We start from the raw sequence: 16,845 nt of genomic DNA, 5'->3' as shown, positions 1-16,845 counted from the left end.
TGCTTTTCTCTACATGTTTCCCTTTAACATTTGTATGATAGAAACTCATTTGTTTAATCAGATCAATCTCCTTTGACTTGTTATTTTACCTTTCTTTCAAATCAGAGAGAATTTGCATACCATACATTTGAGCATACTTATGGACATGTGCTCATGTACGTATTCTGTTGTTTCCATGGTCTTTATCGGAAGTCTCTTCTGTTTATGTTCTTACCCACACTTTCCAGCCTTTGTGTTTACTTTGGCAGCACTGATTAGAGTGATGGGTTATTTTGTCTTTATGTCACCACATTAGCTTACTGCCTTGTATGTGTGAGTTCATTCTCATCTTAATTGTATGTAAACGTCCTTCTATACTTTGCTGGTATTTTGAACTGCTCTGGTAGTTTAATCAATCTTAATTAAGACCTTATGGATGTTGTAATAAAGCCGCCTCCTTTGTGATAGCCAAGAGTGGAATCAAATGCATGTGATATTCTTTTTGATGAGGAATACTTAACGAGTGAGTATTCACATTTAGTGAAAACCTGCAATGTCACAGTGCTACAAGAGGTATAAAAAAACCTGAAATTGATTGCTGTTGAGTTGGGACCAATTCAATGCTGACACTCTAGTGGGTTTTCAGAGGACAGTAAATTGCATGAGGGGAGATTCAAACTGCCAAAAAGGGCAAAGAGCCTTTGGGTTCATAGCACAACAGCCTTTGGACTAGGCCAGTAGAGCTTCTCACTTTTTGTTGTTAGGTGCTGTCTCATTGTGACACAGAAAACAAGATCTATGCTCATCTTTGGAATGGAAGAATGAAAATAAATATAATGTATTAAGTGGAATGTGAGGGGTGATATATGGAAGTGTTGTGTTGTCTTTATGTGCCACTGAGTTGACTACGACTCACAGCGACCCTGTGGACGACAGATCTGAGCCTTTCCCATCCTTCCGTTGCCATCCTCATGGCCTGTTCTATGCTTGAGCCCATTGTTAGAGTCACTGTGCCAGTCCTTCTCAGTGGAGCTCTTCCTCTCTTTCTGTGACCTTCTACCTTTCTTAACATGATGTCTTCTTCCAAGGATTTCTGACAACATGTCCTGAAGTACGTACGATGGTTTCACCATCCTTCCCTCTAAGGAGCACCCTGGCTGCACTTCCTCCAAGATAGATTTGTTTGTTCTTTTGGCAGTCTGAGAGACTGAGCACTCTTCTTCAGCTCCATAGCTCAAAGGGGTTGGTTTTTCTTCTGCCATCTTTATTCATTGTCCCACTTTCAGATGTGTACAAAGCAGTTATTTCCTATGACAGTGTAGGGAATGCTAAACTAGTAAAAAATCCATATCTCACACCGTACAAAAAAATCAGCTCAAGGTGAATCAGAGACCTGGGAGTAAAGCCAAAACCCATAAAGTTCATAAGAGACAAACTGGGACCGCTGAGAAGGCATAGTGTGTGGTATAAAGAGACTGCCAAATATAGCCAGAAATGTCTGCAGGGGATAAAAATTGATGAATGGGACCTTCTAAAGATTAAATCCCTGTGTGCATCAAAAACCTTTTCCAACAGAGTGAGAAGAAAACCTACTGACTGGGAACAAACATTTGGCAATATCATCTCAGACAAGAGTCTTATAACAAAAGTTTACAGAATACTCCTGGGCCTCCAGTAGAAAAAGACTTATAATCCAATTATAAAATGGACAAGAGATGTGGAAAGGCTTTTCACAGAGGAGGACATTTGGATGGCCAATGGACACATGAAGGAAAGACTCAAAATCATTAGCAATAAGAGAGATGCAAATCAAAACCACAATACGACACCATCTCCCTCTCACACCAGCAGCAGTGGCAGAGTTTAACAGGACAGCAAGTAAGAAATGTTGAAGAGGATGTGGAGAGATAGAAACTTTTTTTCCCTCTTTTTATTTATGATCTTTATAGATTATTTGTTTAGTTAAAATAGCTTCCACCTTAATGAAGTGGGTGGAGTAAAGCTGTCACCCAATGAAAGATCTTCATTTGCTAATGTGTCAAGAATAAAAATGAGAAAAATATTTGTACACATATCTTAATAACTAGAACCTGGATTGTACAAATTATGAATCTATGCCTATGTCCTTGGTCCATCTTGAGTTAACTTTTTTAATATGGTGTGAGGTATGGATCTTGTTAGATCTTTGCATTGGACATAAGGCCAAGGCCTCAAGAAAGGGACTAGAGAAAGAAAGGAAGCTAAAGAAGTTTTATTAAGGGGATTCCTGGGTGGGATTCCTTGGTCTGCAGAGAGAGACAGGCAGAGAGACAGACCAGGGAATACCATTGAGATAGAAACTCTTATACACTGTTGGTGGGATTGTAAAATGGTACAAGCACTCTGGAAGGCAGTTTGATGTTTTCTCAAAAAGCTGAACATAGAAATTCCATATGATGCAGCTATTTCACTGTTTGGAATATACCCTGAGAAAATTATAGTTGAAGCATAAAAGGAGATTTATATGCCAGTGTTCATAGCCGTGTTATTCACCATTGCAAAAACATGGAAACTGTCCAAATATCCAACCACAGTGGAATGGCTTGAGAAATTATGGTACATTCACACAATGGAATACTACGTAGCACACAGGAACAATGACTTTGTAAATCACTACCTAATTTGGGAGAGACTGGAGAGCATTATGCTAAGTAAATTAACTCAGTCCCATAAGGAAAAATACTATATAAGACCATCATTGTATAAATAGAAGGATAACTAATAAAATGTGTATGAGGATCCGGTGAAAGGAGGGTGGATGCAGAGGGGTGAGGATGGGCAGGAGGGTAATCATAGTGCTACACAATTTTATGGGTAGAGGGAGGTTGAGTAAAGGAAATGGGAAAGATACAGTGAGAAAAACAATGTATATGAACTTTGTAATTAAACCAATATAAAATAAAAATATTAATAAATTAATAATACTTTGTTAATAAATACTAATAAAAAATGCATGTCTCTGGTGACCTAGTGGCCAGAAACTACATTGCATTCCATAGGCATGTGGTTTGAGGCCATCCCTGCCTGTGGGAGAAGAATGTGCAATTTCCTCCCATGTGATTAACTGCCTCTGAAAACCCACCAGAGAGTCAGCTATGGGTCACTTCTGACTCTATGGTACACAACAACAACATATGTAAAAGCCCATTCTGAGGAAGTTATGTTTACAGGGCTGCACTTGAAAAGAGGTGATTAAAAGTATTTTTGGCAGAGGAGATGATATGTGAAGAACTAGAATTGAGAAAGAGCATGGTGTGGTTAAGAAATGGAGGTAGGAAGGGAAGCCACAGACTGGGAAAAAGTATTTGGTAATGTCATGTCAGATAACGGACTTATATCTAGAATTTATAAAATACTTAAGCACCATGACAAGATAAAGGTAAACAACCCAGCTGAAAAATGGGCACAGGATATGAACAGACACTTCACCAAAGACAACATTCAGATGGCAAACAAACCCAACAAACAAATGAAGAAATGTTCAAAATCCCTAGCTCTAAGACAGAGGCAAATCAAAACAACTATGAGATATCATCTCACCCCAGTCAGAGTAGCAAAATTTAATAGAACAGCAAGCAACAAATGCTGGCAAGGTTATGGAGAAACTGGAACCCTTATTCACTGTTGGTGGGAGTGTAAAATGGTGCACACTCATTTATCTTGGCTTTGCTCACAATAACAAAGAGTTGGAAACAACCTAATTGCCCATCAACAAACGAATGGATAGAGAACCTGAAGTATATTCACACAATGGAATACTATGCTGCATTGAAAAACAAGAAACTCATGCAATATTATTCAAAATGGGTGATCCTGGAGGACATTATGCTGAGTGAAATATCTCAGTCACACAGGGACAAATACTGCATGGTGCCACGGTTGTAAAACAGGACTGACATCGGGATTGGGGGGAGACTGAGAAAGATGGGATAAATTATGTATATTGCATTGAAACTGATGAGGGAGGAAACTGTTTAAAAGGGATATGTAATTAGATATTATTGTTATGACAGGAGTCCAGAATGAAGGCTTGCATAGTGGAGTGAACTTGGGGGGCAGGGATTGTATAACAATGAAAGAATTTTACTTTTCAAAGAGAAGTGCGAACTAGGGGTAAGGGTGAGCAGGGAGAAAAGTGCAACAGTGAATGAATGGAAATCCAAGGTCTCTGTAAACTTTCATTAAAATTGATAAAAAAAAGAAATGAAGAATAGTGAGGCTGGAGTTCAGTGAGTGAAAGGGAATGTGATCTCAGGGGAACCTAGTGAGTTAGCAAAAGGTCATTTTGTCAAAGGTTTTCTAAGATACTATTCTTAGATTTGGTTCTTAGATTTGGAAGACAAACGACAAGTTTGAAACTATAAAATGACATAAGAGGTTACAAAAAAAAAATTATACCCACAAGCATGACACCATTTTATTCAACGTGAGTTGTGTAGTAAAGCTGTTTGGGAAGTTGTTCAGTGGTAAGACTGGCTGCAGTGTTGTTGAAGTATGAATGAGGGCATTATAGCTCTCATAGCTTATTGGTGGCAGTGAGATTTAAGGAAATAGGTGATTCAAGAAATACATATAGGATGACAGGACATGGTGATGGATTCGAAGTACGAGCTGCGGGGGAGGGAGAAAAGTCATAGATTTCTGATGAGCAACTAGGATGACTTTTGCTGAAAGAATGTGCTAGCAGACCGTTGAGTTTGGAGAGAATAGAGGAGAGAGAGAAGGGAAAATATGTCCAGTTTGAAGTGCCTGTGCATTAAAATAACACTTGGTTGTATGGTATGTAACCCCTGGGAACTAACGGTGTCTCCTTATAAGTGAAAATTGTACCTCAATTCTTCAGTGGCCGTGTTTTCAGATGCAGTAATGATATTTTAGTCTAGGTTATAGGGAACTATGGTGGCCTAGTGGATAAGAGCTTGCTTTGCCAACCCAAAAGTTGGTAGTGCAAATCCACCAGCTGCTCTGAGGGAGAAAGATGGATAATCTCCTCCCATGTTAATTCACAGCCTCTGAAAACTCACTGGATTTGTCAGCCCGGAATCAGCTTTGTCTTGATTGTGCTTTTGACAGATGAAAACGTGAATTTTATCTTTCACTTTGGGACCAGGAATCCAAGGATAAAGTAACTAGAAACTGAATTGACGTAGAATGAAGTAAGATCAGAAGTGTGGGTAGCTTGGGGTAATGCAGATTTTGAATATCTCTAGGAAACTCAGATGACCTGGTAAATGAAGATAGCTTATCTTCATGGGCATTTGGATTTCTTTATCTTCTGATAACAAGAAGTAGGGAGGAGGTTGTCACAGGCTCTCTAGTGAGCAATGTTATGGTTAGTTGATGGACACAATGTAAACACTGGGTGGGTAGGAGTTGATTTATAGTTTCTTTTAGATTACTCCAAATTCCTTTTGAACAATTTAGTATCAGCTGTCATTGTTAGATGCCATTGGCTTGATTATTACAACAGGGACACTATGAACAAAGATCTGAACCTTGGCCTTTCTTTCACCATCATCATGATTTCCGATGAGCCCACTGGTATAGTCACTGGATCAGTCCACCTCATTGAGGCTCTTCTTCTCATTCACTGAACTTCTAGTATAAAGTGACATGTTGAGTTGCACTACTTGGTTTACAAAAAAAAGTATTATTTAGTAGCAATTAGCAATATGATTTTAAGAAGTAGTACACTAAAACACTGCATCTATCTGATTGCTCTAGGTGTCAGCATCCACATACCCTTTTCCCTCCTCCGTTCTGTCTTTAAATCTGTTTGCATGTTTTCTAGATGTAATAGTGAATATAAACTTAAAATCTTAGCAAATCTTCTTCATTATTAAAGGATCTAGAAATACTTTGTCTTCTATTCACTGTTTTACATACACATATTTAAAGAACACACAGTTATTATGCATAGAGATAGAATGAATTAAAACTACTACAGAAAAGTACTTGAGTGTATGTTATTGTTATTGTGTACCATTGAGTCAGAACTGAAACATAACTGACCCTCCAGCAGGTTTTCAGAGGCTATTAATTGCATGGGAGGAGATTTCCCATCCTTCTCCCACAGAGCAGCTGGGGTATATGAACCATGTGCCTTTCGGATCATAACACAGCTTCTTATCACTAGGCCTTAACTCACTGAATTTTCGTGATGTGGATACACCTGTTTAAACAGTACATTGGGGTCTGTTTTACTGATAAGAGTAGGAAAACATTGAACTAGACCATGAGTCTTAGGTCCATTTTTGTTTGGCTAAATGGAATACGATGTCTAATTATTTTTGCCTAGATATTTTTCAAGCTTTAAATGTTCCTGGTCAAGTTATATGGACTAGAATTTTGGCCCTTGATCTTCCATTAGTCTGCCTAATTTTCAGGGGAGAATCTTCAGATTGCCTTGTTCAGATTCCCCGAAGCTGGGTCAGACTGATTTTTCAGGTTTGGTTTGCATCACTGTTATGCTTTGAATGTTCCTAAAAAAGTCCTGACCCTACCCTTAAGAGTCAGTTACGGCAGGATCTATTTAGCATCTTCAAAGAGGTGCCTGCTAGACAATTGCAAAGCAGAACAAATAGTCGCTTCTTCCCAAGTTCGTACAAAATCATGCTAGAAGTGCTTAAAGGACTGCATAATACAGGAAGAGGCTGTGGATGGCAGAAACAGTGAAGTGAAGGCTGGAGGTTAAAAAAAAAGGCTGGAGGTTCAAAGCCAACCAGAGGTACCTGGGAACACAGGCCAGGAAAAAGCTCCCAAAAGGTTATAGCCTTGAAGACCCTGTGCTGTGGTTCTTATCTATGTATCAACATAAACATATACAAACAACAAAAAATTCACACTCAATGCCCTTGAGTTGTAACCAACTTCTGGTAGACTCTCCAGTGGGTTTTTGAGGCTATCATTTGCATGGGTGGAGGTTATCTCTCTCTCTCTCTCTCTCTCTCTCCTGAGTGGTTGCTGGTCGATTTGAATGGACAGAGAGATTTCTCCTTTGGTTTAGTAGCACAATTTTCCCTATGGACTACACCACCAGAGCACCTTATGTAACACTGTTGTTGTAGACTGTAGAGTCAGAACTGATTGATAGCTGGCCCTCTGGTGGGTTTTCAGTGGCAGTTAATCATGTGGGAGGAGGTTGAGGATCCTTTTCTCACGGAGCAGCTGGTGGCTTTGAACTGTGTGCCTTTGCGAATGCAGCACAGCTTCTTGCCTTTAAGCCACCAGAGCTCCCCTTATATATAACGCTAGATAGTTTAAAACATACTCGTGGATCAAATAATATTAGTTTAATTAGATTCAGAGGACAAGATCCTTATATTGCATTTTACTAACTTGTTATGTGCCGTCGAGTTGCCTGCGACTCAGAGCAACCCTATGTACATTTGCTCTGAAAGCTGGCCTATCCTTTGCCAATCTCGCTTATCTCCAACAGACTTAATCCCATTGCTCCAGTCACTGAGTCAGTTCCTCTCATCTTGGGTCTTCCTCTTCTGCTCTGTCCCTCTATCTTTTCAAGCAGGATGTCCTTAGTTGCTATAATTTATTAGCAGGTGTTTCCACGAGCAACTCTCAGGAAAGTCCCTAAATGTGTTAGAGGTCTTCTGACCTTAAGTGAGGTATTGCTCAGGTCTCTCTGCTCCTTCACAAAAGATAAGACTGTCTATATGCAAAGAGGGAAAAGTATATTGCAGATGCTGCTTAAGTCCCTTTTACTTAGAAACCATTTTTATAGACTCTTTTGTGTGTCTCAAACCATGTGCATGGATTACTAGGATTGGCATAATTCTTTAGAAAGTTAAAACACACCAGTTGCAGGTCATAAAAAAGGTAAAGCAGTTATGTTTATAATTACTGTAAGTCTAGTTTAACTGAAATTTACTTTTATAGAGAAAACACATTGCTCTCATGTTGATCCTGAATCCTGGTTGCTATCTTTAGCAGAATAGAATTACCCATAGTGTTTCCAAGGCTACAGAACTTGTTGCAAACAGGTTGCCACATTTTTTCCTTCTACTGGGTGGCTGGCGGGGTTGAGCTGCTGACGTGTCAGTTAGCAGCCAGACAGTTACCTCAGTGCCATCGGGGCTCTTTACTAAAATTTCTAGACAAGAAGATGTTGGGGACAGCCTTACAAAGAGTTCCTGTACAACACTCAGTGCCCAAAGCAGCAAGCACTTACTTCAAAAAGCCCTAGTTTTCAAAGCCACTCTTTAGCTTCAAAACTGTTTCAAAAATGGCAACTCAGGCAGTACTGACAGCAGTATCTGATACACTTCAATTCTGCAGTTTCCCAAAAGGCATTTTTTTAAATCTGAAACCGTATTATCTTTATATGTCCTCTGTAGTAAGTTTAAGACTTTGAATTCCTGTTGAATACCTGATAAAAAAGACTGGACAAAGACCTTTTCAGGCCTATTCATACTAAGCAGTGCTCTCTAGGTAGAATTCTGAAGTAGGCATGCGTGTGTCTCTCTCTCCAGCCCAACTAGAAGATGCAGATGTCTATACTAATGCTCCTTACTATCACTGTGCCTTGGAATTTATGGGCATTTCATTCAGTGACTTCCTCTCTGCCTCCTGCATACCAACAGCTTAGGATGGTCAAGTCCCTTATGTAAAATACATATTTCCTCTTGGTCATATTGCCCTGGTTGGTGTACAAGTTGCCATACAGTGGTCACTTGTGATTGCTGTGAGGCTGAACACTGTGACACTCATGTGTCAAATGCGTTAATGGCTGGTTACCCAATGCTTGGAAGCAGGAGGGGTATCCACTTCCATAATAGCTTGCCTCCGGAAACCTTATGAACCTGGAGAGAGGATGAGAGACACCCAAGCGTTGACGACTCTCCTTCATAGGGTTGCTCTGAGTTGCCTGCGATTCAATGGTACTTGACAACAACAACACCATTTACATATAAAGGTACATGGTTCGAATCTACCAGCTGTTCTGTGGGAGGAAGATGGGCAGTCTCCTCCTGTACAACTTAATTCCTCTGAAAGCCACTGGAGGGTCAGCTATTAGGTCTGTGCCAACTCAGTGGTACACAACAACATTTACGTAAAACCTATGCACATCCTCCTGTATACTTGAAATCATTTCTAGATTAGTTATAATACCAAATACAATGCAAATGCTATGTAAACAGCCCTTTACTCTTCATCTTAGCCTTCAGGGGATTGTGTTGTCCATGCCATTTTTTCTTTTTAGTTGTTAGGTGTCCTCTGGTGGACTCTACATGGACTGATGTACTTACTCTGAGTAGTGTCCACTGGAGGGTACTTAACTAAAAAAATTGATACCTTTGAAACATGGTTTTGGAGAAGAGTACTGAACATCCTATGGACTGCCAGAGGACAGTCCATATCTTGGAGAAGGTACAGTCTGAGTGATTCTTGGAGGCAAAGATGATGAAGCTTCTTCTCACATACTTTGGGCATGTTGCTACGAGAGGCTCTTCATTGAAGAGGAACATCATGCTTGGGAATGTAGAGGGATGGTGAAAGAGAGGAAGACCCTCAGCCTGGTAGATTGTCACAGTGACTACAGTAATGGACTCAAGTATTTCGGAGATTGTGAGTCATACTGGACTTAACGGCATCTAACAGCAACAGCAGCCTCTCAGGATCTTATTTTTTCTGCATGTGTGAATTTGGATTAATAGCATCGTCTCGTGACTATCAAGTGAAATGACTTTGTGACTAGCCTTACATATGAGATGTTTAATATGCTTGCTGCGATTATTTCAGCCATCATGTTCTTTATTACGTATGCTTGAGGAAGTGAAAATTTGAGGAAGTGAAATACCAATCCCATTCTTCAACGAGATGGAAAAGGCAATCTCCAATTTCGTATGGAATGGAAAAAAGCCCCGAATAAGCAAAGCACTCCTTAAGAATAGAAGAACGGTAGGAGGTATCTCACTCCCTGATTTCAAATCCTACTACACTGCCGTAGTGGTCAAGACAGCATGGTACTGGTACAATGACAGACACATAGATCAATGGAATAGAATTGAGAATCCAGAGATCAACCCATCTATCTATGGTCAACTGATTTTTGACAAGGAGATGAAATCAGTGAAGTGGGGAAACGACAGCCTTTTTAACAAATGGTGTTGGAAAAATTGGAAAAATATCTGCAAAAGACTCAAGCAAGACCCACACCTCACTCCATACACAAAAACCAACTCAAGGTGGATCATGGACCTAGGACTAAAACCAAGGACTATAAACTTCGTTACAGAAAAGCTAGGAACAACACTAGAAGTCCTAGTCCACAACATAAACAGTCTTCCCAGTATCCTGGAAAACCTACAACCAGGAGAAGATAACATAGATGAATGGGATCTTCTAAGACTCAAATCCCTATGCACATCCAAAAACTTCTCCAGTAGGGTAAAAAGGGAAGCCACTGACTGGGAAAAAGTATTTGGTAATAACATAGCAGATAAGGGATTTGAGGAAGTGAAAAATGAGTGTATTGAAATTTTGTTTTTTTCCTCTAGCTCCACAGTTCTTAACCTTTTTTCCTACTGTGACACCAGCAAATTAAATTCAAGATATATGGCAACATTATCTCTAGAGTGTACTCAAAGCAGCAGCTGGAATTCTACCGCTGAGGAAAGTGTCCCAGAATGCAAATAATTGAGTCAGAAGCCAGTACGGAGAGGTCAGATGCCCAGTGATTGAAACCTTGGGCTGGGTTACTTTGGGCAAATGACTTTAACCCCTTTTTGCATAGATGTTCTTATTTGAAAAATAGGGTGAAAATGATTTTTCCTGTTTAATAGGAGTGTTATGGAGATCCGAATGAGTTATCATTAGTGAAGTGTGTAATTTTTGTTGTTGTAAGCTATGTATTATTTTTCATTGCGATTGTTTAAGGAAAGCTAGTGGTGTGGGGGGTTAAGTATTGATTGACTAACCAAAAAGGTCAGTGATTTGAATCCCTTTCTTCCTCTGTGGCTGTACTCTTCTGTAAATGTTTGCAGTTTGGAAACTCTGAGGGACTCACTTCTACTGTGTCCTGTAGGGTCTCTATGGATCAGAACTGACCTAATGGCAGTGGTTTATTATTTGATGTTGAGAAAGTCTCTCCTTGCTTCTTGTAACAAATCTCAATCTCATATTAAGATATCAGTTCCATATGTTGTATTTCCTTCCATATTCATGTTTCCTGGCTGACAGCATTACTTTTATAAACTTATATCCTTATTTTGTAATTTATATATTGTTGTTACATGATGTGGAGTCACTTGCAACCTATAGAGACCCTGTGTATAACAGCCCTAAAGCCCTGCTCTATCTCATGCCAGTCTTACTGTCTCCAACATATTATCCCAGTCACTGAATGAATTCACCTCATCAATGGTCTTCCTCTCTTGCACTGCCCTTCCACCCTCCCAAGCATGATGTCCTTCTCCAAGGACTGGTCCCTCTTTGCAACATGTCCAAAGTATGTTAGATAAACCTTCAGAATTCATGCCTCCAAGGAACAGCTTAGTTTTACCCTCTCTAGGACAAAACTGTTTGTTCTCCTGGCAATCCATGGTATATTCAATACTCTTCTCCAGCACCACAGCTCAAAGGCATCAATTCTCCTTCTGTCAGCCCTAGTCATTGTCCAGCTTTCTGATGCATAGCAAGTAATTGCAAAGACCATGACTTGGATCAGGTGTACCTTAGTCTCCAGACTGACATCATTACTCTTTAGTGCTTTGGAAAGGTCTCTGACAGCAGACTTTCCCAGTGCAATTCATCTTTTAACTTCCTGGCTGCTGGTCCCAACAGTGTTGATTGTGGAGCCAAGCAAACTTAAGCTGTTAACAATCACAATCTTTTTACAGTCTATCATGATGGTGCCAGTTGGCCCAATGGTGAGAATAATTGTTTTCTTGATGTTGAGCTTTAATCCATAGTGAAGGATGCAGTCCTTGACATTCTACAGCAAGCACTTCAGGTTCTCCTCAGTTTCAGTATGTAGAATTGTGTCATCTGAATAACACAGATTGTTTATGAGTCTTTTTTGTTTTATATTCTACTGATTGGTAATTAAAAGGCTTGTTGGACAGGGAATTTCTTTTTTTGGTATTATATTCCTATATGTTCGATGTGGTGCTGCAGAAGAGTACTGAACATACTGCTGAGAGAACAAACAGGTCTGTCTTGGAGAAGGTGAAACCAAGTTTCTCCTTATTTAGAGGCAAGGATTTCATCTTGCATAATTTGGGCATGAGGTCAGGAGGGACCAGTCTTTGGAGAAGGACATCATGCTTGGATGGATGGAGGGACAGTGCAGGAGAGGAGGACCCCAGATGAGAGAGATGGATTGGCACAGTAATTAGGGTAGTGGGATTAGGTGTATTTGAGTCAGTGAGACTAGCTCAGGACAGGACAGGGTTAAGAGCTATTGTACATAGGGTCAATATGAGTTGCAGGTGACTTGATGGCACATAACAATATTCCTATATATTTTTTGCAAGACATATCAGTCTGGAACTACGACAAAATTGTTGTCTTGGTAATAGTTGATTTATTTGAGAGGCTGGATGTATTTTTTTGATTATGAAGTAATAATTAAAGATGGTCAGAATGTTTATGGAAGTAGAAATAGTTCTCTTTGTCTGTCATTGTCCCTGAGTCATTAAGAACCGACTCATAGCTGACCCTCTAGTGGTTTTTGAGGCTGTGAATTACATGACAGATTGCCCATATTTCTACCATGGAGCCTCTGGAGAATAAAAATTCCCCTGTGCAGCTCCCCACGGACTGTGCCACCAGAGCATGCATAATTATGGGAAGAGAAAACCTTTGCTTATGAGTGTAAGAGAAATGTAAATAAAAGTGGGTTTGCTAGCTGTTTTTATTGTTATTAAAGACAGATTTGTTAGCTGAGATATTAGTTTCTAACTTTTCTCCCAATTTTTAAAATTATTTACATGCTTAGAGAATAGAATTTAATTCAGATCTTACAGGGACTGTATGATATTGTTTGATCTGTTCTCTGCCTGCTTTTCTTCTCTAGTTTCATCTCTCTGGATCATTGTATTCCTGCCACGCATGTTACACTTGGACATGCTGAGGTCTTTTCTTTTCGGAGCCAAGGCTTACTCTGAACCTTCAGCCTGAATGCCTCCATCTCTCACCTGGCTGATTTTTCTTCCTCTCCTCACTCAAGTCTCAGTTTAATTCCACCTTCCACCTTATTAGAGAAATATCCCATTTATCCATTGTAAAATATGCGCCCCCTCAATTCAAATTCACACTTAAAGTTCTCTGAAATAGCATTATCTTTATTCCTTTGGACTCCATAAGTGATTTGAATAATTAATGTTCTCAGTTGTAACCAAAAGGTTGGTGGTTCTTGCCTTCCCAGAAAGGCCTGGTCTTCTCCTTCCTAAAAAACAGCCTTTGAAAGACGTTTGATTCAACAACGAATGAATTTTTCAAGAGGAAAGCCAACTGGTGTCGGGGGTGCGGGGGGGGGGGCGCAATAGGGAGGAAAATGTGTAATAATGTATGGAAATCCAAGACAAGAAGTTATTAAAAAAATTAAACATTGAAGAGAAAAAAAAAAAGGAAGATGTATGAGGTTCTGTTCTGACACACCAAGGTTGCCATGAGTTAGAATCAACTAAATAGCCACTGGTTTAGTTTTGGTTTAATTTTACTTGTCTGTGTTTAGCACATTTAGTATCTCCCCCACACCACCCCGTTATTTATTTGCCTGTGTTTATATGTACTGTCAAGTCAGAACTCGCAGCTGAGCCCCTAGCAGTTCTTCAGAGGCAGTAATCTCAAGAGTATATAACATCACCAAACACAGGGTGCTCCTTATGTGCAAGGATGGTGAAACTTCGTCTCCTCATGCTCAAAGTGCCACATAAAGTTTCACCACCTTGCCTTTAAATGCACCCTCTTGCCCTTTCTCCAAGATTTTCTTGGGAAAAATCTGTATGCATCGTAAACACTACAGCTCAAAGTCTTCAGTCATTCTTATTCATCATTTGGCTTAAGAGACTTTGGGACATGTTGGAGATGGATTCATATATAGAAAGATTAAGATTTTTTTTTTTACAAAGTGATTACGATAAGGAAGCAAAATTCCCATTATTTTTGAGTGGAAATTGACTGATGACTGATAACCTGCTATTGAGTTTCTAGACTGTAAATCACATGAGAGTATTTTGCTCATATTTCTCCCAAGGAGATGCTGGTGGACTCAAACTGCCAGAGAGACATTCGCTCTAGATTCGCAGCCTAACTCCCTGTGTCAAGAAGGAAACAAGTGTTTATTGGGGGAACTTCTGTGGCCTAAGTGCTATCCATGTATTCTTTCCTTTAAACAACAACAACAACAAAATCACAACAAAAACCAAAAAAGCTTTATGGCAGAATGCTAAAGTATTTTGAGGACCTGAAATTCATAGGGTCACGTGAAGTCACAGAACTTGACATTATGATGTGGTGATACATTTATCTTTGGAAGCAGATTGGAAATTCAGATTCCCGTCATACCTCTTTTCTTTATTATCTTGATCAAGTTGTTCAATCTTTAGGTTCAGAGAACTTTTATGAAAATGAGATGATAGATTCTTGTAAATCACTCAGCATGGAAGTACTTACACCGTAAGAATTCAAATGACAGTGTGGTTAATGTTGATGTTTTAAAAATATGATCTACGTCTAGGTCTCGGTAAGTCTTAATCCCCATTCATTTCTTTCCTATTGTATTTTTTTCATGAAAATTAATTAAATTGAAAGTACACTCCATGCTGCTAAAGTGAAGCTGACCTGTTAAAGTTAAAAAAGCTGGGATAGCTATTTCTTGCATTTTGGATAGCATATTAGGTGGATTGCTAATGTACTGAAATATTTGAAGGACTTTTACTTTCAGAAACTAGTCATTAGTTGGCTGTATCTAATCTGATCTCAGAAGCTAAGTGGAGTCAAGCCTCATTAGTACTTGGATTGGAGACCTCCTTAGGGGCCTACTCACTTAGAGCTCTAGGGTGCTGCAGACTTAGGGAGCACCAGTACAGTGATTATGAGCTCAGCTATTGATGCAAAAGTAGACTGTCTGAACCCACCAAGCTGCTCTGTGGAAAAAGATGACATGTTCTGCTATCATAAAGGTTAGAGCCTAGCAAACTGCACTTTGCCCTGTAGGTTAACTTCTGTGAGTTGGAATCAGCTTAACAGCAGTGGGTTTGGTTGGTTTATTTTGAAACTTTCCTTGTTTATCATTTACTTACTTGAATTATCGTTTGGCCCAAGTCAGCTCATCTTTTTTGCTATCAAGTTGGAAACAACTCATAGCAGAGTGCTCATTGATTTCCAAGGTTGTAAATCCCACAAGAGGAGATGGCCCATCCTTCTCTTGAGGATCCATTGGTGGATTTGAACCACTTGAGAAGCTTGAGCTTTAGGTTGGCAGTGCAACTTTCTATGGACTATACCACAAAAGTGGCAGCAACAACAACAGTACCTTTGTTGGAGCTCAGACTAATCCAGTTGAGTGTCCCTTTTAAACTCATAATTTCCCTATTGGATACATACACTGAGTGCCTCTGTCTCCTCAGATCTTATTGTTGCTGCATGATACTGATGGACCTCTCTACCTCTCTGGGCACTTCATATCCACAGATTGATCTTTAACTAGTTCCGCCCCAAACCTAACCTGGGAGCTCTGGTGATGTAGACCTTAGGGAATTGTGCTCCTTAACCCAAAGACCACACCTCCCTGGAGATTCAGATCCACCTGCAGTTGGGAGAAGGACAGGCATTCTCCTTCCTGTGTCATTTACAACCTTGTAAACCTAATGGTCAGCTATGAGTTGCTTTAGACTTTATGGCAATGAGTGAGGGAATACACCTGAGCTATCTTCCCATCCATAACCTTTCGTCTTAATACAACAGGGAGAGAGAATGCTTTCTCATCAACATTTTTCTCATATCAGCAGCATTTGGAGAGGTGGATTATACTTGCTTTTCTTTTTCCCCTGTCTTGCCTTCTACAAAGGTGCTGGCTGGTAAATTAGTCTTTGAATATATCCCTTCCACACTGCTTGCCCCTTGCCCCTAAAAGAAACTCCTTAGGCAGACAATCAAGATCATCCTTTTCTGATCTTCTCTCTCATTATTTTTCAACATTTACCTTTTATTTTATCCCAACTGTAATAAACAGTTTCTTAAACATGTCTTATGCTTCCCACTTCCATATGTTTGCTCAAGCTGTTGGGAGACAGCATAGATTAATGCTGGGTGTTGGAGCCAGACTCTTGCTTTCTTTGATAGATTGGGTAGCACCTCAACACACTGCATATGATGCCCCCAGGGCTCCTTTATTTGGTAGATTGGGATTGTGTTTTATTAAATTCCCCAAGGCTAGGACTGATGCTCTCTTTTGTTTATTCTAATTCCCTCTTCAAAGTAGACACAAGGGAGGCCAGATTGAAATCTGAGCTTCCTCATCCACTAAGGGTTCTACCATCCCTTGCTGCCCCATACTTGGGTTGAATGGTTCAGAGGTGAGTGGCAGGTTTTTTGCATTGTTGTTCTTATGTGCCATCAAGTCACTTGAGACCCATAGCGACCCTATGTACAAGAGTCCTAAACCAGGGGTCGGGCTTGGGGCTCCGGCCACGCCTTGTCACCTGCAGCGGCCCGGGTGGTTGGCACGCGTCGGCCTCGGCGGAGGGCCTAACGTTGGGATTCTTGCAGGTGGGAGTCGAAGGCATCTCAAAGCGCCAAAGTCATGGTGGCCAAACAGCGAATCCGGATGGCTAATGAGAAGCACAGCAAAAACATCACCCAGAG

The sequence above is a fragment of the Elephantulus edwardii genome, unplaced genomic scaffold (genome assembly GCF_000299155.1).
Source record: "Elephantulus edwardii isolate Elephantulus edwardi_28Jun2011 unplaced genomic scaffold, EleEdw1.0 scaffold00054, whole genome shotgun sequence".
Lineage (NCBI taxonomy): Eukaryota > Metazoa > Chordata > Mammalia > Macroscelidea > Macroscelididae > Elephantulus > Elephantulus edwardii.
This window is presented reverse-complemented; position numbering follows the sequence as displayed.